This window comes from Balaenoptera borealis (assembly GCF_965194805.1).
Source record: "Balaenoptera borealis genome assembly, chromosome: 20".
Lineage (NCBI taxonomy): Eukaryota > Metazoa > Chordata > Mammalia > Artiodactyla > Balaenopteridae > Balaenoptera > Balaenoptera borealis.
This window is the reverse complement of record NC_138879.1, coordinates 44299714-44322527: the sequence shown is the minus strand read 5'-3', so window position 1 is coordinate 44322527 and position 22814 is coordinate 44299714. Positions and strand designations below refer to the sequence as shown.

Here is a 22814-nt window from a genome sequence, read left to right as displayed (position 1 = left end):
CGGAGCAACTGGGCCCGTGAGCCACAGCTACTGAGCCTGCGCGTCTGGAGCCTGTGCTCCGCAACAAGAGAGGCCGCGATAGTGAGAGGCCCGCGCACTGCGATGAAGAGTGGCCCCCGCTTGCCACAACTAGAGAAAGCCTTCGCACAGAAACAAAGACCCAACACAGCCATAAGTAAATAAATTAAAAAAAAAAAAAAAGAACTGACCTCATGCCCAGCACCAAGAGTTGGCCTGCTTGGCCTGAGAGGACTTTTATCCCCCTGCCATTTATTGGTTCAAGAACCCAGTCAATTAACACACACCGATTCTCTGGACATGGGAACAAGTTCACAAAGGGGTTGGTAACCAGATGGAGCCAATAAGGTGTAAAGAGAAGTTTGCTGTAAGCTTCTGAAAAAGTTACATCCTCCTGCTTGAGAGATACCTACCAGAAGAGGCCATTTGTCTTCCTCTGGATGTGGTCGGGTGAGGCTCAGAATTGTGGCAGCCATCCTGCTACTAGTGCAAGAAGAATCCAACTCAGGAGAATCCCAAAAACCAAAGCTGAAGCCCTGGTTGTATCATATCCAACCACCCCTAGTGATGAACTTTTCCAGTTATGGGACCCAATAAATCCTCTTTTTTTTTTAAGCCAGTTTGAGTGGGGTTTGAGTTACTTGTAACAAACAGAACCCTAACAGACACAACACTATAAAGGATGCCATTGAAATGCTTCTGGACTTGGTGCTAGGCTAATTCTGACAGTGGAGGGTGAGAACAGGCAAACACAGCAGGACCAAAGCCTGCACAGCAGGGCTTTCTCTCCAAGCAGACAGCTGCACCAGGCAGTACCTGCATCCAGTAGGGCTTTCCCCCAAAACAAACAAACGGGGAGACATCACTGTATCTATGAAAAGATGCTGCAAATCCAAAGAAGAGGACCACCCTGGAGAATAAGGAGGAATTCTCCAATTTGAAGTAAGTTTACGCAACATTTTAGAAAATGTATGAAGCGGATGTTATTGTTTAATCTGCTCAGCATCCCTCCCCCACCTCTTTTGACAATTGGCTTCATCCAATGGACACAGGTCTGGGAATGAGACCCAGGCTAGACCAATAAGCCTATCCCCAATATATTTCGTGAAGCCAGAAGAGAGGAATTTTATCGCCTCTTGGGTTACAGAGCTGAAAGGGTATGAATTTGGTGTTACTAGTGTTCATGTTTCTAACCAGAGGGAAAAAATCCAACTGCAGTAGGAGAAAATGAAGCCAGTAAGGCTAAGGAAGGGGAGAGAGAGAGAGAGAGAGCCGGCAGCGTGAAGACCCTGGTTTCACTCCCTCTCTGAGGTCCCTGGAGACATCCTGGTTTCTGAGACTCTGCCTTCGTTCTGTCAGCTTCCCCAGTGTCTTTCCAATAAAGTCCCCATTTCTCTCAAGCCACTTCCAGCTGGGTTTCTGTTTCTTGCATGTGAAAGGGCCCTGGCTCACAGAGCTTCTGCTTCATGTCCTTATCCAGCCAAATTGAAGGGAACATTGGCCAATACAGAGCAAGAAGTCATAAGGAGGGATCCCTCTGAGATCAGGAAACATTTTCACGGAGAAGGAAACAACAAATGCCAAATGAAAAACTTCTTGGGGGCAGAGCTGCCAAAAATTAATTTAGTGAAGAAGACAAACTTAAGAAATTCACCTAGAACTCAGGATACATATGAAAATTACAAAACCAAAAGTGATGTGGAGGGCTTATTCAGGAGATCCAAGGTAGACATATGGGCTAACCGTTCTTTATTCAAAACCCCTGGAGTCAGATGCGCTTCTGGAGTCGGCATTTCGGGGGTTTTAGAGAGGTGACGTAGTGTATCGACGGATAATACATACATCCCTCATGGGGTTTAGGTCAGCACTCTGCAATCAAAAATATTACATTTCTGCAGTAAAACACTGAGGGAAATAAAAAAAGACAATAAATAGTCTCATATCATGCCTGGTCAGGATTTACTGCCAAATAAGTGTTGCCAGCTCCTGAGAAAATTTTTGGTTTTCAGAGAATTTTAAGATTTTGGAATTCTGGCTAAAGGCAACTGTAATAGGAATCTCAAAAAAAGAGCACAGAACTGATAAAATAGGAGAAACATTCAAAGAATCAAGGGGGTGGGTAAACATTCAAGAGCTGAAAATAGTGAAACTGAAGTTCAAAAGGTCAAAGAGTGTGAGGTGAAATTAATTTAAACAAGACCTAAATGCACTCTGGTCATATTTTTAATATGAAAGATAAAGAAAAAAATCTATAAGAATATAGAAAATTCTAATAAATAATTTATTGCATTGATTTAATGACTCTATCCCAAACTTTTTACCCTATACACACTAAATGTCATTTGCTTCAAACACATATATTACATTTATATAAATTGATCATCTACTGGACTACAAGGAAAAGCTCAGTTGTTTCTGAAAAATAACTTGACCAAGGTCGCCCAGCTGGAAGGTGATGGCGGTGGGTATTCAATCCAGAGCTCCACCTCTTTACTTCTAATATCTTAATACTCTCCATGGGCAACAAGGGGGTAGTAATTCATTTCCAGGCACTTGATCACAGAGATAAGTATTAAACTTGAGGATAAAGACTACAACTGGCTAAATGTCCAGAACCATGTAAATATTCAATAAATGTTAGTTGGTTAAATAAATGAGTGAATGAGCTAATAAAAACAGGAAATAAAAGAAGGCTCACCAAGGAATTCTGTATTTTACACGGGATGTACTCAAAAGCACCACTCTTTTTTAGAACACATCTGAGACACGGTTGGGGAGGGCAGCTGTTTCTTTATAAAGCAAGTGATGTAGCCACAGCTGCTATTAGGCACCATTAGAGGAAGCATTAAGACAAGGATGTACATGCGACCGAATTGCAGTAAAACTTCCCTAAGGTGACAGGGATCAACGGGAGATGGGGCCTCGAGAGCCTTAATGGGCTTCACTTATTCTCCCTCAAAACTTTTTAAGCTTCCCCCATGGTGACCAACCCCAGAATAATGCACATTTAATTCAGCTGCTAATGCAGGAAAATCAATAGTTCCGCACCACAGATAGTTTATTACACATAATCTCAAGTTTAACACATAAATAAATAATATACACAAACCATGGCATTTAAAGAGTACAATTTGGGGCTCCTCTTTTTCCCACAAATCAAAATACTTCTTACATCTTACTAAATATTTCACGTTAAAAATAATAAGGATTTTTTAAAAAATCTAGGCTGGAATCACTTGGAAAATTTTTCCTTTAAAATAATCATTATGATGGCTTTTATTTTAATAATATTTTACAAGTTGTTTTCATATACCTCACCATTTTTTTTTTAAATTAATTAATTAATTTATTTTTAGCTGTGTTGGGTCTTCGTTTCTGTGCGAGGGCTTTCTCTAGTTGCGGCGAGCGGGGGCCACTCTTCATTGCGGTGCGTGGGCCTCTCACTATCAGGGCCTCTCTTGCTGCAGAGCACAGGCTCCAGACGCGCAGGCTCAGTAGTTGTGGCTCACGGGCCTAGTTGCTCCGCAGCATGTGGGATCTTCCCAGACCAGGGCTCGAACCCGTGTCCCCTGCATTGGCAGGCAGACTCTCAACCACTGCACCACCAGGGAAGCCCCCTCACCATATTTTGAGCTTCCTCCTCAAATCCTTGTGAGTTAGATGGGACAAGTAAACCTATTTAGCAGATGAAGAAACTTGAGAGGTGAGGAGAAAAGTCCAGCTTATAAGAACTGGGAGTCCAACACCTAGCCAAAGGTATTTTTAGTCCCAACAGGGACTTGGTTCTGTTTGTAGCTAGTGGGGCTGGAAGCAGTCTTACCCTGAATTGTGTCTACCACTGGAATTCGCACATGTCTGGACTTGGTAAATTAGGCTCACCAGAGTCTTAGTTTTCTGGAAGCTTGTTTTGTAGGTTTTTGGAGACCTCAGGTAGAGAGAGTTGAGTTAATCATACCCCTTAATTCATGGCACATCACCATCATCTTCTTCTTCAAGGAATTGCTCTTATTTTGTTCAATTATAGTTTTCCTTTTATGCCCCATCCCCATTCCTTTTATATAAAGTTCAAAACAGGCAAAGCTGTTCTCTAGTTGCCAGGGTTGGGGGGACCACTGGTGTTCCTGAGGTGGTGGTAATGCTTTAGTTTTTTATCTGTGTCATGGTTATATAGAGTTACTCACTTTGCAAAAATTCATTGTGTTATATACTTGTGATTGGTGTGGTTTTCTATATATATATGTTACACTTCAATAAAATTTTACTTTAAAAAATCCTGCTGGCATTTTTAATGGAATTACATAAATTTATAGATTAATTTGGGAGAGAACTGACAACTTAGAATTGCTAAGTCATCTTATCCATGCCTGAAGTTTTCTCTGTGGGATGATTTTTTTTTTTTTTTTAAATATGGTAAACCATTTACATATTGACAAGATGGAAGAGAACCAATTGTGATCGCAAAGCCTCTTTATTGTTATCGGGTTTTTTTGTTTTGTTTTGTTTTGTTTTTAAATTTACTTATTTATTTATTTTTAGCTGTGTTGAGTCTTCGTTTCTGTGCGAGGGCTTTCTCTAGTTTTGGCAAGCGGGGGCCACTCTTCATCGCGGTGCACGTGCCTCTCACTATCGCGGCCTCTCCTGTTGCGGAGCACAGGCTCCAGACGCACAGGCTCAGTAGTTGTGGCTCACGGGCCCAGCTGCTCCGTGGCACGTGGGATCCTCCCAGACCAGGGCTCGAACCCATGTCCCCTGCATTGGCAGGCAGATTCTCAACCACTGCGCCGCCAGGGAAGCCCTCTGTGGGATGATTTTTAACTTCAGATTCTATTTCTTTAACAGATATAGGGCTATTCAGGTTATCTATTTCTTCTTGAGTGAGCTTTGGTGGTTTGTGTCTTTCAAGAAATTTGTCCAGGGAGTTCCCTGGTAGCCTAGTTGTTAGGATCCCTGGCTTTCACCGCCGTGGCCTGGGTTCCGTCCCTGGTAGGAGAACTGAGATCCCCGGAAGCTGTGCAGCGTGGCCAAAAAAAAAAAAAAAAAGAAAAAGAAAAAGAAATTTGTCCATTTCATCTAAGTTGTCAAATTCATTGGCATAAAGTTGAATTACCTTATTATCTCCTTAATATCTATAGAATCTGTAGGGATGTCAGCTCTCTCATCCCTGTTTTCTCACTTCTGTCTTCTCTTTTTTTGCTGATTAGTGTGGCTAAAGGTTTTTCAATTTTATTGATCTTTTCAGAGAACCAGCTTTTGGTTTCATTGATTTTTTTCTATTGTGTTTCTTTTTTCTAGTTTACTGATTTTCACTCTAGTCTTTATTATTTCCTTCTTTTCTGATTACTTTGGGTTTAATTTGCTCTTCTTTTTCTATACCCTTAATGTGGAGGCCAAGAACATTGATATGAGACCAATAGATCATTGGAATAGAATGGAGTCCAGAAACAGACCTGCACATACATGAACAACTGATTTTTTTTTTTTTAATTTTTATGTATTTATTTATTTATTTTTGGCTGTGTTGGGTCTTCGTTTCTGTGCGAGGGCTTTCTCCAGTTGTGGCAAGTGGTGGCCACTCTTCATCGCGGTGCGCGGGCCTCTCGCTGTCGCGGCCTCTCCCGTTGCAGAGCACAGGCTCCAGATGCGCAGGCTCAGTAATTGTGGCTCACGGGCTTAGTTGCTCCGCGGCATGTGGGATCCTCCCAGACCAGGGCTCGAACCCACGTCGCCTGCATTGGCAGGCAGATTCTCAACCACTGCGCCACCAGGGAAGCCCCTGAACAACTGATTTTTAATAAAAGTGAAAAGACAACTCAGTGGGAAAAAGATAGTCTTTTCAAGAAATGGTTCTAGGACAATTTAGATATCCATATGCAAAAAAAAGAATTTTGATTCCTATCTCACAACATATACAAAAATTAACTCAAATGTATCATAGACCTAATGTAAAACCTAAAACACTAACATTTCTAGAAGAAACCATAGGAGAAAAGATTTGTGATCTTGCAGTAGGCAAAGATTTCCTAGCTTCTGTTTGAAAAAGTTGTACATTCTATTTTTATTCTTCTAGGGTTTACTTCTCACACATTAATATGTATACTCACCTCCATTTAACTTCTTAATCTTATCAAGAACGATTTGTTTTCTCCCAAAGAGACGTGTACCAGGTACTTTTCACTAGCTCTGGTCTTTTTTATTTCTGCTCTTGGTATTGTCTGGAGATTGGGTTATGGCTTATTATATTCTTTTTCTTTTTTTTTTTTTTGGTCATCATTTATTCAGCTAGCAAAGAACTTGACTAATTTATTTCCATGCCATATATTTCAAAACATTCTCTGGCTTTATTTTTCTCCTTGCTGGAGAACTCCCTCCAACAATGTCTTCAAATGAGGTCTTTGTGTGGGAAATCTTCTGAGGGTCTCCTAGACCACCTGACACCATCTTCAATTCATTCCTTCACTTAAAAGATAGCTTAGCTTGATATAAAATTCTAGGGTCAAAATTCCTTTCTTTCAACATTTCAGAAACATCTCTCTAGTGTCCTCTTGCATCCTATTGAGGATTCTGACATCAGCCTACTTCTTGTCCCATTAGAGATTATCTGCTTTTCTCTCTGGATAGCTCCATGAAAACGAGACCTCTGTTTTGTTCACAGCTTCATGTTTAATGCCTAGATCAGTTTCCAGCCCAGTCCTTCAGTCAGCAGTTGCTGGATGAACGAATGTTATACCATTCTGCCTCCAGGATTAGTGTTATTGGCAGTTGTGTGCTTACACCGGTGAGCAGGGTAGGCAGGTGTGGTGTGATTTAACAAGAAAGCCACATAGAAGCCTTAACTATTCTTCCAATGTTTATAATGACCAATTGTAATTATGGCCCCCTGGTTCAAAGTCAATGTCACATTCAAGAAGCAGAGGACAAGAATTAATTTAAAAGAAATGTTCTCCCCCTCTCTCCCTCCTCCACAGGGGTTTATTATTCCAGCAACTCCTTCCGCTATGTTCCTTTTCTGTTTATTCTCTGTATCTGCTTCAAGAAAGTTGTCTCTGACCAAAGTCGACAGTGAATAGGAGCTGGGGCCATGGACAAAGGAGGCAAGGAGTTAGGCTGGCAGTTAGAGAATCTGAGGGAGGACTTCTGTAAAAACCCTCTTGTTCATAATTTATATTCCTGAAACTCTACCCTGGCATTAGGTGTCTCCTGAGTATTTCCCTCTAGCTGGAACACTTTCTTCTCAGTCTATTCAACATCTACTTGCCTACAGCTCAGATGTTACCTCCATGGGGCCTGAGATAACAATTAAGAACTCATCTACACATTATATTTGAGTCCCTACCTGCTTGGTAATAAAAATATGTTTCATTTCACCCAGGTGAAAGCATGTAATATTTGGAAGGGACTTCAGGGAAGGTATGATCTGACCCCCAACCAGTGCTGGCAGTTTCTCAGGCCTGCATAGTAGAATCAAACCCCAGACCAATTAGATCAGAATACCTGCAGGTTGGGCTCAGGCATCAGGAATGTGTAAAAGCTTCCCAGCTGAGTGTATGTGCAGCCAGGACTAAGCATCACTGCTCCAGCATCCTGACTAGTGGATACCCAAGAGGCACCATCGTGCCCTGGAATTCAGCACAAAATATAATGACTTTGGGTTTTTAGGTTCAAACCAAAGCTCAGAGATTTTCTAGGTATATGATCATGGACAAATTAATATTTCTGTGCTTCAGTTTCCATATCTATAAAATGGGAATTTGAAAATACACCATCAGATCTAATTGCAGAATATACGTGGACATCCACACTTCCATTAAGTAAATTTGAAGATGCATAGGAAATTGCTTATACAATTTCTTATCTATCTATCTGTCTATCCACCTATCTATCTATCTATCATCTTTACAATCTGTACATATATTGTTTCTGTGATCAAGATTAATGTAATTTGCGGGACTTCCCTGGTGGTCCAGTGGTAAAGAATCCACTTTACAATGCAGGGGACGCAGGGTTCGATCCCTGGTGGGGGAACTAAGATCCCACATGCCGCGGGGCAGCTAAGCGTGCATGCCACAACTACTGAGCTTGCACACCTCAATGAGAGAGCCCACATGCCGCAAACTACAGAGCCCAGGTGCTCTTGAGCCTGTGGGCCACAACTAGAGAGAGAAAACCCGCACTCCACAACTAAAGAGAAGCCCATGCCACAACGAAAAGCCCACACCCTGCAACGAAAGATCCCACGTGCCGCAACAAAGACCCGATGCAGCCAAAAAAAAAAAGAAAATAAATAAATAAATAAAATGTATTCTTGAAAAAAAAAGATTAAAGTAATTTGAAAGCCAAAATTTTTTAAATAAAATAAAATGGAGATAATAAAACACACCATCCTCTTAAGGTGGTTGTGAGGGTTACAGGAGAGAACCAGTATAAAACACTTAGCATAATGCTGGTACATTGCTAGTGGTAGCCAACCTCCAAGATGACCCCAAAAATTCTCACCACCTAGTATTCATCCCTACGTGTAGTCTCTTCCCACAGTGACAATTACAGAAATAACAGAGTGGGATGTCTGAGGCTAGGTTGGAAAAGACATTGCCCCTTCCTCCTTGCTCTCTTTCTCAAATCACTTGCTGTGGTGGAAGCCAGTTACTATATTATGAGGTCGAAACTCAGGTACTCCATGGAGAGGCCCTCAGTGGGGGAACTGAGGCCTCCTGCCAGCAGCCAGGTCAGGGAACCATCTCGAAGCACATCCACCAGCCCCAATTAAGCCTTCAGATTACCGCGGCCCCCGCTGGGATCTTTACAACCTCGGGAGAGATCCCACGCCAGAACCACTCCTCTAAGCCACTCCTAAACTCCTGACTCACATGACATGCATGAATTAACAAATGTTTATCCTTTTAGGCCGCTATGTTTTGGAGTAACTTGTTATGCAGCAATAGATGAGCAAAACACCCAACAAATCTATCGTCATTATTATTATAAAGCACTTCCTAATTTTGAGCTGAAATCCATCTTCTCATAATCTCCACCCTCTCTTCCAGTTCCGTTTTTTTTTTTTTTCAAGCCACATAGAAAGAATATCATCTTTCTTCCTCATGGTCAAAATGTTCAGTGACTGTCTTCATGCCCACAGTTTAATTAATCAGACCTTAGCTGAAGAACAGTCCTTGTGCCAGGCAGTAGGGTTGCAAAGAAGAGTAGGGCAGGGATTCTGCTCAGCCAACATCCCTCCTTGTGAATGAAGGGACTTGGCTCCCAGGTGCAGGAGGAGGAAGTCCCGATTGAGGCATGGCTGGTTCTACTTAGAGAAGTGAGGGAAGGCTTCTCAGAAGAAGTGGCAGGAGCTGAGGCCTAAGGGATGAATAGGAGTTCTCCAGGCAGATGAAGGCGAAGGCTTTCCAAGCAGAAGTTACAGGCAGCAGACCCCACACCTTCACCCCTCCACCTAAGCCCTTTCTCCTCCAGGGCGCTCATCTCCTGCTCTTGTCCAACTTTTGGCGCAGTTTTGAGTCCCTCCACTGCCCCATCCCCACTCCCGATCTGAGTAATTCCACTCAGGACACACCCTTTCCTCTCACATGATGGGGCATCCAGACAGAGCCAAACCTCCTCCAGGGTGGTCTGACCAGTGTGGAGTAAATTCAGCCATTCCCTTTCTTTTTCTGGAAGTTCCACTGGGTCCAGAGCTGCCTGAGGTTTTCCTGGCACCCACATCCTCCTGCTGACTCATGATGGGCCTACAGGCGTCTGGACTGCTAAGTCCCTTTTCACACGTGCTCCTGTTAAACCACATCTCACTCAGCTTTGTACTTCTGCTGTCGTCTTGTTTTTACAATTTTTCCTGGGTATTTTGAAGTTTGATAATTTGATCTATGCAAACTGCTAATCTCAGCTCCTGGTTGGCAGGGGCCACATTGAAGCAAACTGGACCACAAAAACTCACTTTAGAACACGCCCTGGAAACAGAAACCTTCTGTCATTCTAAGGCCATTGTGGTTAGGGGTGATTCAGACTGACTGCAACTCCAACCAGCTTCAAAGATCTCACCGGATAAGAGGCTGTCTTGGATTTGGAGATGCCTTCGATGAGGGAAAGGCCATGGGGGGGTGGGGTATGGGCTGTGATGCTTTACAGAAGGAAGGGAATTGGAAGGGGATGTTTGTCTGGTTCCCCACGGTTCCCACCTTCCCCAGTCAGGGAGAATCGGGCCATTGTCTAGGTGGAACGCTTGGCTTGTTTATCTTCTTAGGCCCAGTTTGGTACAAGGTTTTCACTCAGTTTTTCTTCTGCCCAAAAAACAACCACAGGAAGGGGCTGACCTGCCTTTGGCAAGTGGCCAATCCATGTTCTCCTTCTCCATTTCTCTGCCTCTTTCCTCTATCACCGGCTTCTAAGAGAAAATAAGAAGAGCAAGCTTCCCCTTTTGTCCCATCAAGGCAACATTTAATCATTCATTCATTCAACTAGTGTTTATTGAGTACCTACTATGTGCCAGGCATTGTTCTGGGTGCTGGCAATCCTAACGTGAAAGACACAGCCCCTGGCATCAAAAGGTCACAGTTCTGGAAGGAATCTCAGTAGTGTTAGAGGCAAACCAGAGGAGGTGAGAGCACATGGTAGAAGCATTTGAGCCAGCTTGGGAGGAATTAGAAAAGTCTTCCAGGAGAGGAGACACATAAGCTGATCTTTTTTTTTTTTAACTTTTTATTTTATATTGGAGTATAGCCAATTGACAATGTTGTGATAGTTTCAGGTGCACAGCAAAGGGACTCAGCCATACATATACATGTATCCATTCTCCCCCAAACTCCCCTCCTATCCAGGCTGACATAGGCTGATCTTAAAGGTAGAGTTAAAGTTAGCCATGGAGAATAATCATTATTATCATAGCTTTTGTTAAGCATCTTCTCTGTGCCAAGCACTGTGTTAAAATCTTTACCTATATATTATTTTATGTTAATCCTTGCAACACCACTAAGAGGTTGCTACTGTAATTATTCCAGCTTTATGAATGAGGAAAGTGAGGTTTAGAAAGGTCAATTTGCTCACGGTTTTACAAAGAATAAATAGCAGAAGTGAGATTTAGACTCAGATTTCTCTGACTCTGGAGCTCATTCTTTAACCCAGGGCTGCTGTGTATAGCTGTGCATGTTGTACACTGCACAACTCCAGGGATGGCCCTGCTCTTAATGATGCATTATGCATGGGAAGGATATACAGGCAGAAGAATCTTCCTTTACAGAAATAGAGAAAGCAACCTAGATTTGGGAAACTGGCTCTGCAATGTGGCCGTGTCAGGGGCTAAGGAACTCCTTGAAGATGGGCAGCTCCTTTGCACCTCCTGTGATTGCTATTGGAACTAGCTATTAGCATCTTGAGAGAGCTCCTGGGGCCTTGTATATGGTGAGGGACCCAATTCTTGTATATGGTGAGGGACCCAATTCTTCCTTCTCACAGAGCAGTGGAACTCTCTGCCAGAGGTGACGTGAATGCGCCTAGTTCCCTTCTGAGCTGTTGGCCACACAAACTTTCCAGTTCATAGGCTGCATGTGGTCCCAGGTTCATGAATTTCAAAACACCAGATGGAGGCGTTTGAATCTTTCTGCTGTGCTGTAATATTTTCAATAAACCTTGGACAACCATAATGACAACAACAACAAAAACTTTATTTACAAAAACAGACAGCTGGCCTGCAGTCTGTAATTCACCAATTTGATTTTTTTAAATATTGCATTGAAATATCATTTCCCTTGAGTACTGAGTTTTCCAGTGTCCCTTTCACTCACCTCATCCTAGCCCCTGCCCTGCTTAAGAGCACATGTGTCCCTTGACTGGATCCTAGTTCAGACAAACCAGCGTCTATAAAACTTCGGGGGAATAAACCAAAAAAAAAAAAAAAGGTATAAGATGATATTGGGGAATATTGTTACTCTTTAGGTGATAATGGTATTGTAGTTATGTAGAAGATGTCCTTATATTTTGGAGATGGCTTTGGCAAAAAGTACACTATATATATATATACACACACACACACATATATATATACATACATATGTGTATATATATAAAAATAGAACAACAGGGCTTCCCTGGTGGCGCAGTGGTTGAGAGTCTGCCTGCCAATGCAGGGGACACGGGTTCGAGCCCTGGTCTGGGAAGATCCCACATGCTGTGGAGCAGCTGGGCCCGTGAGCCACAACTACTGAGCCTGCGCGTCTGGAGCCTGTGCTCCGCAACAAGAGAGGCCGCGATAGTGAGAGGCCCGCGCACCACGATGAAGAGTGGCCCCCACTTGCCGCAACTAGAGAAAGCCCTCGCACAGAAACAAAGACCCAACACAGCCTAAATAAATTAATTAATTAACATTTTAAACAAATGGAGTATCATTAATAATAACTAAGTATTAAAAAAAAAAAATAGAACAACAATTGGATTTTGGTGGTAGGTATATGGATGTTCATTGTACTCTTCTTCCAATTTTTCAATATGTTTGACACCTTTCATGATAAGTGGCTTTTACAAAATCTCATATAAGCCAAACTTTTACAATAATATAATAGACTGAAGACTGCCTGGAGGAGGAGGATTGCCCCATGTTGGGGAGGGGGACAGAGACACCTCACTTGCTCTGAAACTAACCCAACCCTACTCCTTTCAGTGCCTCCCCACCCACCTTACCTGCTGCCTGTCCTTGCTCCAGACCCATGAGGAATGGGGGGCAATGGCACAATAAATTTTCAACTTAGGTTCAAATACAGAATTTCAAATGAGGGCATTTCTAATTAATAAATATCATTTTGCCCACTTCTGTGTTGTCTTCTTTCTCCTGGTATTTCCCAGGAGTGTGCAGTGTGAAACAGGCGGGCCTCACATCAGACCCAGGAAAGAAAGGAAAACGTGATCCGTTTTATTACATAAGGCAGAGGTTGTCACAGGTGGGCCTCTGACCAGCAGCATTAGCATCACCTGGGACCTTGTCACAACCCCTGGCTTCCTACCTCAGACCTGCCAAAGCTGAAGCTGTGCTGCGGCCTGGCAATCTGTTTTAACTCCTCCAGGTAATTCTGATACATTCTCAAGTTTGAAAACTACTAATACAAAGACATGCAAACATGCTTATGAATAGACTTCTTAAATTTGGTTCTCAGTAGACTTAATAGATTTTTTGTTTGGTTTTTTTTTTCTTTTTTAATAAATTTATTTATTTATTTATTTATGGCTGTGTTGGGTCTTCGTTTCTGCGCGAGGGCTTTCTCTAGTTGCGGCAAGCGGGGGCCACTCTTCATCGCGGTGCGCGGGCCTCTCACTATCGCGGCCTCTCTTGTTGTGGAGCACAGGCTCCAGACGCGCAGGCTCAGTAATTGTGGCTCACGGGCCTAGTTGCTCCGCAGCATGTGGGATCTTCCCAGACCAGGGCTCGAACCCGTGTCCCCTGCATTGGCAGGCAGATTCTCAACCACTGCGCCACCAGGGAAGCCCTGTTTGTTTGGTTTTTGATTTTTGGTTTTTTGTTTTGTTTTGGTTTGGTTTTGGCCACACCATGTGTCCTGCGGGATTCCAGTTCCCCAACCAGGGACTGAACCCGCACCCTCGGCAGTAAAAGCGCGGAGTCCCAACCACTGGACCACCAGGGAATTCCCCATATATACTCTGTTCTGTTCCACGGTGATGGATATCCATTATAAACAGGTCTAGAGTGACATTCACCTGTGTATAATTCTGACGAGGAGGTTCCATTACAGTGTGCTCAGAACCTGTAGCAAGTGTTTTAGAAAAGTGCCCGTGTCACTTTCAGGAGCCAGTCTCTGGGCACATGAACCCAAGACGGTGTTGCCAAGTCTGTGGTGTCTTTGGACCTTGAGTGTCTTTTTAAGCTTGGTCATATATTTCAGAGAGTCGGGACAGCTGTAATGTAGGTGTCTTATTACAGCCATTTTCAAGTTTTTCTGAGGCCTCAAACGATTTTATTAAAAAAAGAAACAAAGACAGTCAGTCCGATGAGGGTGTTGGGAACAGGCTCTGGGGAGGGGGTGATGTCCTTTTTCATCACATAGGGCTGCTAGTCGGCCCCTACTTCTACATCCAGATCCATGCCGGGAAGCCTATGACAGCCAGGGTCCTCTCTTCCTCCCCGACCCCCAGACCGCTACGGCCTCCATTTGGCCTCAAAACATGGAGCTACCACTGTTCCCAGACACAGCTGGCCCAGCTGCACTGACATCACCCCTTTGGGCCTTCCCATGATTTAGGCATAAGGTAAACACAGATGTGGCAGGTGAGCAGCAGGAAGGCCAGGTGCACCGAGATTTCATAGAGGCAGGAAGTGTCCATGCTGTGCGATATTACGATGATAGTTTACCTAACAACAATCAAGAGGCAATTCTTACCACTGGCTCTGGACACCCCACCCCGAAGCCCCACCCAGGTGGGAATGGTCCTCTTCAACTTAAAGCCTGGGCAGCTTCATGAATGGGCTCCTTTAATCAGGTGCAAGAGGCTGCAGGCTCCTGATTAGGCAGCATTCCCATGTCAGTCAGAGAATATCACCTTCTAAAACCAAAGTGAATTTTGAATCATGTGTATAGCGTACGCTAATGGTGACATATAAATGTGTTTCTGACATTTCTCTAATATCAGCAAGTGGGGACTTCCCTGGCGGTCCAGTGGTTAAGGTTCCGTGCTTCCACTGCAGGCGGCACAGGTTCAATCCCTGGTTGGGATACTAAGATCCCGCATGCTGCACAGCGCGGCCAAAAAAAGGAAAAAAAGATAATATCAGCAAGGGGACTAAAATATAACATAAATTGTGATTCAGTCGTTGCAGTGGGTCTGAGTTAATTCACCCATGGTGTGGAGGGCATTTGCCAATGTTTGTGACTGTCTATCATCCAAGCCCTCCCTCTGTTTGGGGGAACTTCCCAGTGCATGAGTCAAAGTAAGCCTCATGCCCCCCAGGGAAGTAGAAAGGTCTAGAGACTAATCTCTTCCTCCACGTGCTCTTCGAATAAGGGCAAATGACCTAGGATAGCCAATCAGATGCTCTCACCCTAAACTTTAAATTGTGAATAAACGAAGCAAAGATGAATGGAAAGTTAGGATACATGTGCGTTGGAAGGACTGGTCTGAGGCATTCTGGTTGGATTGTTCCTGCTAAAAGATGAGTATCCTGTATTCTGCTCCTTAGGCCCTGTCCCTACCTCAATTTTTGTCTAGTCTCCAGCTTCTTGTAAGTTCTTTGTAGCCCTGCAATCTCTTTTCTGTTTACAATAACCAGAGTTGTTTTCTGCTGCTCACAACCAAGAATTGACTATACACACTTTTTTTTTTTAAAGTAAGAGTTTTTCTTTCATTTATTTATTTATTTATTTATTTATTTATTTATTTATTTATTTATTTATTTATGGCTGTGTTGGGTCTTCGTTTCTGTGCGAGGGCTTTCTCTAGTTGTGGCAAGTGGGGGCCACTCTTCATCGCGGTGCACAGGCATCTCACTATTGCGGCCTCTCTTGTTGTGGAGCACAGGCTCCAGACGCGCAGGCTCAGTAATTGTGGCTCACGGGCCTAGTTGCTCCACGGCATGTGGGATCTTCCCAGACCAGGGCTCGAACCCGTGTCCCCTGCATTGGCAGGCAGATTCTCAACCACTGCGCCACCAGGGAAGCCCTGCACACATGTTTTGAATGCACAGTCCCAAGTCCATTTCCAGGTGTTGTAGGGATACCGAGATGACTACAGGCTGGAACGTGCTGCAAGCGGTGAATGAGAACACAGGCTCTGTCTATATGACACAGGCTTGAGTTCCAGTCTTGGCTCTGTTGCTTACTAGTTGGGTCATCTTCCACATGGGTTCCTTATCTTCTCCTGGCATCATTTCTTCATCTATAAAATGAGGCTGCGGCTCACAAGGTTGCTATGAGGATTAAATAAAATAAGAGTGGTAAAGGGCTCAGCATAGTGCCTGGTATGGAAAAGTACATGATAAATGTTGGCTCTGATGATGATCTTTTTTTTTTTGGCATGGGGTGGGGGTGGGGATGATGATGATTCTTTTTTTTTGTTTGTTTAATTAATTAATTAATTAATTTTTATTTTTGGCTCCGTTGGGTCTTCATTGCTGCGCGCGGGCTTTCTCTAGTTGGGGCTACTCTTCATTGCGGTACGTGGGCTTCTCATTGCGGTGGCTTCTCTTGTTGCGGAGCACGGGCTCTAGGCGCGCGGGCTTCAGTAGTTGTGGCTCGCGGGCTCTAGAGCGCAGGCTCAGTAGTTGTGGTGCACGGGCTTAGTTGCTCCGTGGCATGTGGGAATCTTCCCAGACCAGGGATAGAACCTGTGTTCCCTGCATTGGCAGGCGGATTCTTAACCACTGCGCCACCAGCGAAGTCCCGATGATGATTCTTAACTTCAAGGAATTTGTAGTCTTGAGTCTGGCTCATAGTCACTAGTTCTTCCCAAACTTCCACGGTAGAGATACAGGGACAGATACTGTCACGACAAAACGTAATTATCTGCATGGGGTCTAGAAAATAGAGAGGCGTAAGTGCATTGGTCAGTCATTTAACCAATAAGATTCAGAGATAGTTATTCAGGTCTTTATTGAGCTCCTATTATGTGCCATGGCCTTCACTAAGCATGGCTTCAATGGAGGAATAAAGCTACATTTGGAAAAAACACACACTCTTTAAGAGAGCCAGGTTAATTCTCCAGCCTAGAAGAAGTAAATTCCTCTCAAAACCATCCTCTTTCAAATGCACTTCGGAATATTAACTAGTTTACTTTTCCAGGGACTTTAAGGCCAGGAAGTAGATATCCTGTAAGTCTGGTTATTGTGAATCATTTCCCAGATTCTGGGCTTCCATGAAAAATTAAGTTTCTAAACTTGCAAAGAGGAAAGCCCTGATCCACCACTGACATTTGACCCCACTAAGAAGCAGACAGCCTGTGTGACCTACTCTGTGCAGAGACATGCACAACCCAAATATTTTTTGAGCATGTCCTGTATGCCAGCCACTGGGTGAGGCACACAGGAAATACAACAGCAAATCAAAGAGGGTGGCCCCTGTTCTCTTGGTGCTTTCTCTGTGGTGGGGAAGGGAGATATTCACCAAAGAATTACATAAATAGTCATGCCATGGCAAATTGTGATAAGTTCTCTGTAGGAAAAATGTAGGGACCTATGAGGTCATGTGATAGGGGGCACTGATCAAGCCTAGATGTTGGGGAAGGTTTTAATGGGTAAGATCTCATTTGAGCTATGATCTTAAGGATGTGTAGTGGTCAAAGTGAGAAAGGAAGGAAGGAGCAGTTTAGGCAGAAAGAACCACAGATGAAGGTCCTGCAATGGGAGGGAGCAAGGCCTCGGTATCTACCTCCTGAGTGGTTGGGGAAACATATGAGAAAATACCTGTAGTCTTCAATAAATATGAGCTGATTGAATAAAATAATAATGTATAATAAAAACTAACAATTATTAAGCCCTTAATATATTGTAGGAACTTTTAAAATGTATTAATAAGGTTAATTAACACTAGCTGCTATAGCACAGAAGTCGCAAATCTCTGTGGTTTAGCACAACAAAGATTCATTTCTTCCTCAGCTCACAGTGGGTTGGGCAGCTCTCCTGGGCAATCTCCTCCAAGTGGTGACTCAGGGATCCAGGCTCCTTCCATCTTATAGCTCTATAACCTCCCAGGGCAGCCTTAAAATTCTTCCTTAGATCTTTTCTATACAACCACCCAACTAGTGAAGAAAAAGAGTATGGAAGATTGTGTGAGGTGTTTTGGGGCCAGGTTTGTAAGTGGCATACATCACACCTGCCCTCATTCAACTGGCTAGAACCCTGTCCTAATCTGGCTGTCATGGAGGCCAGGAAATGCAGTTGCCTGTGTGCAGTGTGACTGCAAAATCTGCTCTCTTGACCATACATAATACTTGCTGATAAATCTTTATCAAGAGGCAGACTGAAGTGCTTGTTTGTACACTGTACTATTCTGGATGAAGCACTAACAGAATTAGATAGAGATGGTTACCTGATTTGGGAGTTTACAGTCAAAAAGCCAGCTCTGGCCCGGAAACTTACAAATAAGGCACATTCTATTGAAGAAAACTGTTAAACCCAGGCAGAGATTGTCAATTGCCGGGGAAGGAAGATGGGACCAGGGAAGAGATTTCAAATCTCTGTGGATGCTTGTGTACTTTGAATAAGAATATTCTAAGATGACCATTGTTTTAATGTTTTTTAGTTATGATCCATTTATTTTGAAATTTTGAATACAGTTGGGGTGGGGTGTGGAAGGAGATATTTATATTGTTCTAAGGGGATTAAAAGAAGGTTGAGAAGCTGCCTAAGGATAGGAGTAATTTACAAGGGGCTGAATTTATGTGGGAAAGAAATAAAGGAACAGGCACGATTCCTTCCCTTCCTTCTTCTCCCAAGCTGACCACATTTTACATGTTCTAAACTGATGAAAATTTCCTATCCAGTCTAGACTTTGGCCTCTGGAGGGACAAGATTAGGGAAAGAGAAGACCAGGAATGAAGAATTGGAGGGATAGAAAGAGAGGAGGCTCTTACATAACAGAAAGTTGCTTAAGAACATAGGGAAGGAGAAGAAGCCGTCAAAAGCCAAATGGAGTACTTACAAACGGTACCCAGACTACGTTTAGGTGTTAGAAAGTGTTCCTGGGTGGTTGGAGAGCCCAAAGGACTGAGTATCAAAGAAGGGAGAAATAGCTTGGTGATTCGAGGAGTGTGACGTTACTCTAGACAGGACTTCAAGATCTGAGGTGGTGAGAGTGGTTGATGGATAACAAAAGTAAATAAGGTACATTGAGGGCTGCTACTCACACAGACTGTGACATGCAGTTTACCTGCTTTTACTTTACTATTTTATTTTACTTTTATTTTATTTTATTTTACCTGCTTTTAATCATCACAAGAGTCCTGTGGAACATGCACCCCTGTTGGTCCCATCTGCCAAAGGTCACATGGCTGGCAAGTGGCCAAGCTGGGACTGGAACTGTCCTCTGGCTCCAGAGTCCAGGCTAGAGTGGATGTGCCTGGGTTGCATGGAGGCTTAATTAAATGCTGGTGTTTATACAGTGGAAACACACACACAGCACAGTCAGTTAATTACTTCTAACAGTCTGGGCATTAAATACTTTCTCCTTTACCTTTCCTCCAGGCTCCCACTTAGAGAATCTTTGCATCCTGAAGGACAATCTACTTGTTTCCACTTGGACAGCTTGATGAGGAAGAGAACGAACTCCTGGAAAGCTCATACTCACAGCCAAGGAGAGCCAAGTGAAAAGTTGGTTCCATTTTCCCCAGAGAGTAGCAGTTCATTTAATTCCAGCAATAAACTGGCTCCAGGGAGAAAGGACTGTTTAAAGGTCTGTGTCAATTACACAGTGATTATGAAATTCATGATATGACTAATCCAGTGGCTGAACCTGTGATTATCTGACATAATCCAAGAATATAAGTGTAACACACTCTTTTCCTCCCATTAAAGAGAAGTCAGTTAGTGCTACATTCCAGATGACTTCTCTCCTTTCCTATCTCTTCTCTCTATGAAAGAGTAAATGTTTATCAAATGGTTTCTGAATTAAACTCAGTGTCCTGGAAGCTATAAGGGCTATTTTTCTTGGATGGCTCAAAGTCTGGGAACTCCAGTATGTTGATTTATATAATTTGAAGTACCATAAATGCCTTTGACCTTGAAGACTTCCTTTTAATGATTTGCATATCCTTGCCAATGATTAGACTACAGGCCATCATGACAAGCCTGTAACTTCCTGGAGAACTCCTTCTTTATTTATTTTTGGACATTTTATAATTTTTTTTTCTCTTAATGCTTTGTAAATAGTAACTAAAACCCATTTGTAACAAGCACCTATAAACGTACCGGCTTTTAAAATCAGGAGGTAAAAAATTATTGCCCAAGCTCTGAGGTCATTGATTGTTTTTGGAGAGAAGTCTATGACAATCTCTGAAAGCCTGCCACCTCTCAGACCCTTTCAGAGAAAAATGTTTGTGGTTCCTATGCACTGGGGGCTATGTTTTGGGTCCTGTGGCCACGCTTCCTTGGCCAAAGCTGATTGGACCAAGGATTGGCACGTGATTCAAAAGTTGTCCTTTATAGGCTAGACAGCAGCCAATGAGATGTCCTGATACAAGAGCTTGGCAGAAAAGGAGGAACTTCTGCAGGATGGTGTCTGGCTGACTCGGACTGTGAGACGTGCTGAGGTAATTAGTAAGAAAAAAGAGGAAGGAGAGACAGTCATGATATCGGTGGAAGTCTAGAGTCGCAAGCAAAAGACACCTGTTGTTGAGAGGCCAGCATGATAACCAGGTATCTGTGTTGTATCCCAAATGCCAGTTGGTTTTCTTATCTCCTATTCTCTCACTTCTCCATGTAACTTTATAGTAAGCCCCCAGACTGAGGAAACATGATTAGAACTCTGTTTCTGGCCCCCACCCCGTATGTCCATATCCTGACACCCAGCACCTGTGAATGTTACTTTATAGGGCAAAAGGGACTTTGAAGATGCGATGAAAGATCTTGAGATGGACAAACTGTCCTGGATTTTCCGGTTGGGCTCGGTGTAATCCCAAGTGTCCACATAAGAAGGAAGCAGGAGGGTCGGAGTCAGTAGTAGGGGTTGTGACCATGGAAACAAGAGGTTGAAGTGATGTGAGGAAGGGGCCAGGAGGCAAAGAATGCAGGCACCCTGGAAAAGCTGAAAAAAGCAAGGAAGCATATTCTCTCCTGAAAGTTCCAGAAGGAGCCAGTCCTCAGGACATTTGGCTAAATCCCAGTGAAACTGACTTCAGACTTCTGATGTCCAGAACTATAAGATAATATCAATAAATCTGTGTTGTTTTAAGTCACCAAGTTTGTGACAATTTATTACAGCAGCAATAGGAAACAAATACACCACCTGACTGACTAAGCCAGGGATCCAGCATTTTTGTGCTTTTTTTGAGAAAGACATAAAACAAGTAACTTAAGCACTTGGCAGTTTTGCCTATTAGTTCAGTATTGTGGGACGTTCCCTGATCTGCTCCGAAGAGGTCATTTCATTTTGCCAGGAGGATATAAAGGGAAAAAATGGGAAATTAGGTATTAAATGACAAGAGAATTGTCAGCGTGGCCACAGTCACTCAGAGAAGATGCCCTTACGAGCAGTATTTGTAGGGGGAAAGAATTTTACGTTATGCTTTTAAGACAACAAGATCAAAAACAGATGAGAAGCCCAGTAAAACTGAAACCACACTTCACCCAGGACTATACCCATCACACTGTCATTTTTCATTAATTCAGAATCTGTCTGGAGATAGATCTCAGTGCCCTTGTTAATGTCTTCTTTCAAGGCATTCTCATCATTGTAATTGGGTGCCATCCTAGAGGGGAGGACGTTAATGACCATATGCAACACACTGAGCCAAGTACGAATACACATTAACTAGCTTTCCAGGACTCCTTTCTGCTCTCCCGTTATAATTTATGGAGAACACTCAGCCAGTTAGGTTCACCTGTCATCCTCCATAAAGACCCAAACGAGAATTCTCTTCTGGAAAGCTTCAAGTTTAATCAGTTCCTTCTGCTAGTTGTTCACAAAAGGCTTTCTGCTGCTGAAGAAAATTAAGCCTTAAAAACAACAACAACAAAACAAGTTTCCATACATGTGGTATCTTTTAGGATGAATGCATTTTGAAGGCAAGGACAAGGTTTTTTATACATGCTGTTCTTGATCCCTTTAGGAGACAATATACTTAATAAAGAAAACTTTCTGACAGTGGTCATTAGGATTATTCTGATAATTACTGTATTTATTATTCTGATAATTACTGTACTGATCGTTTGATAACTTACTGTGTCCTTAGTTGCAGGCAACAGAATCCACTCTAGCTTGTTTTAACAGAACAGGATTGGAGCAGAGTACTAGGTAGATTAGAGGATTTCCAGCAGTGCCAGGGAAACAGACTAGGATACCACACACAGCCAGAACAGTCCCAGGAGAAATGCCCAGCCATAAACAGGACTGTTCTCATGGAAACCCCATTGTGGCTGCTCACCACTCAATACCTGTGATACTAGGGGTTGGACACTGGAACTTTTTTTTTTTTTTTGGCCGCGCGGCATGCAGTATCTTAGTTCCCTGAACCAGGGATCCAACCCAAGCCCCCTGCAGTGGAAGCACGGAATCTTAACCACTGGACCGCCAGGGAAGTCCTGGACACTGGAACTTTTACCAAAGCTTCTCCACCGTCGTGCTTGCAAAAAGATGGATCCCACCCATGTGCAACTGCCACTCCATTTGAATCACTTTCACCTTCCGGGGTCACACGTGCATCTACTTAGCAGAACCTGGGTCATATGCAGAACCCTAATTACAAAAGAGTTCAGGTGCTGTGAGTATTAGAAAGGGTCAGAGTGGATGTTGCACAAGCCAATCCATGGAATCTGTCACAATGACCATATCTACTTCAGGTGATTTGTGTGACAGAATGGTGGTAATCATGAGGGTCACAATAAAAATAATAGCTAGCATTTTCTGGAGTGCTTTCTGTGTGTCCAGCACTGTGGTAAATATTTTATGTACATTATCTCATTTAATCCTCAAAGAAAAGCTATGAGGTTGGTACTATTTGTACCCTTGCATTAGAAGTGAAGACATAGAAGCACAAAGAGTTAATGAACTTGCCCCAAGTCTTGCAGTCAGTAGAGTCAAGATTCAAACTCAGGTCTGTCTAAAACGAGTCTGTGCTTTCAGCTAGTGTAGTGATGATGCTTT

At 43.2% G+C, this 22814-nt stretch overlaps 1 long non-coding RNA gene across 2 annotated transcripts in view; it reads left to right on the top strand.

Annotated features, from left to right (window-relative positions):
• Positions 1–20907, top strand: part of LOC309618078 — an 81607-nt gene extending 60700 nt beyond the window's left edge. The window contains exons 4-5 of one of the 2 annotated variants that reach the window (XR_014238306.1): positions 19199–19406; positions 20159–20907. This is a non-coding gene — a long non-coding RNA (uncharacterized lncRNA). Of the gene's footprint in view, positions 1–19198 lie in introns of both variants that reach the window. The other variant, XR_014238307.1, reaches the window with a different exon arrangement.
• Positions 20908–22814: the final 1907 nt, after the last annotated feature.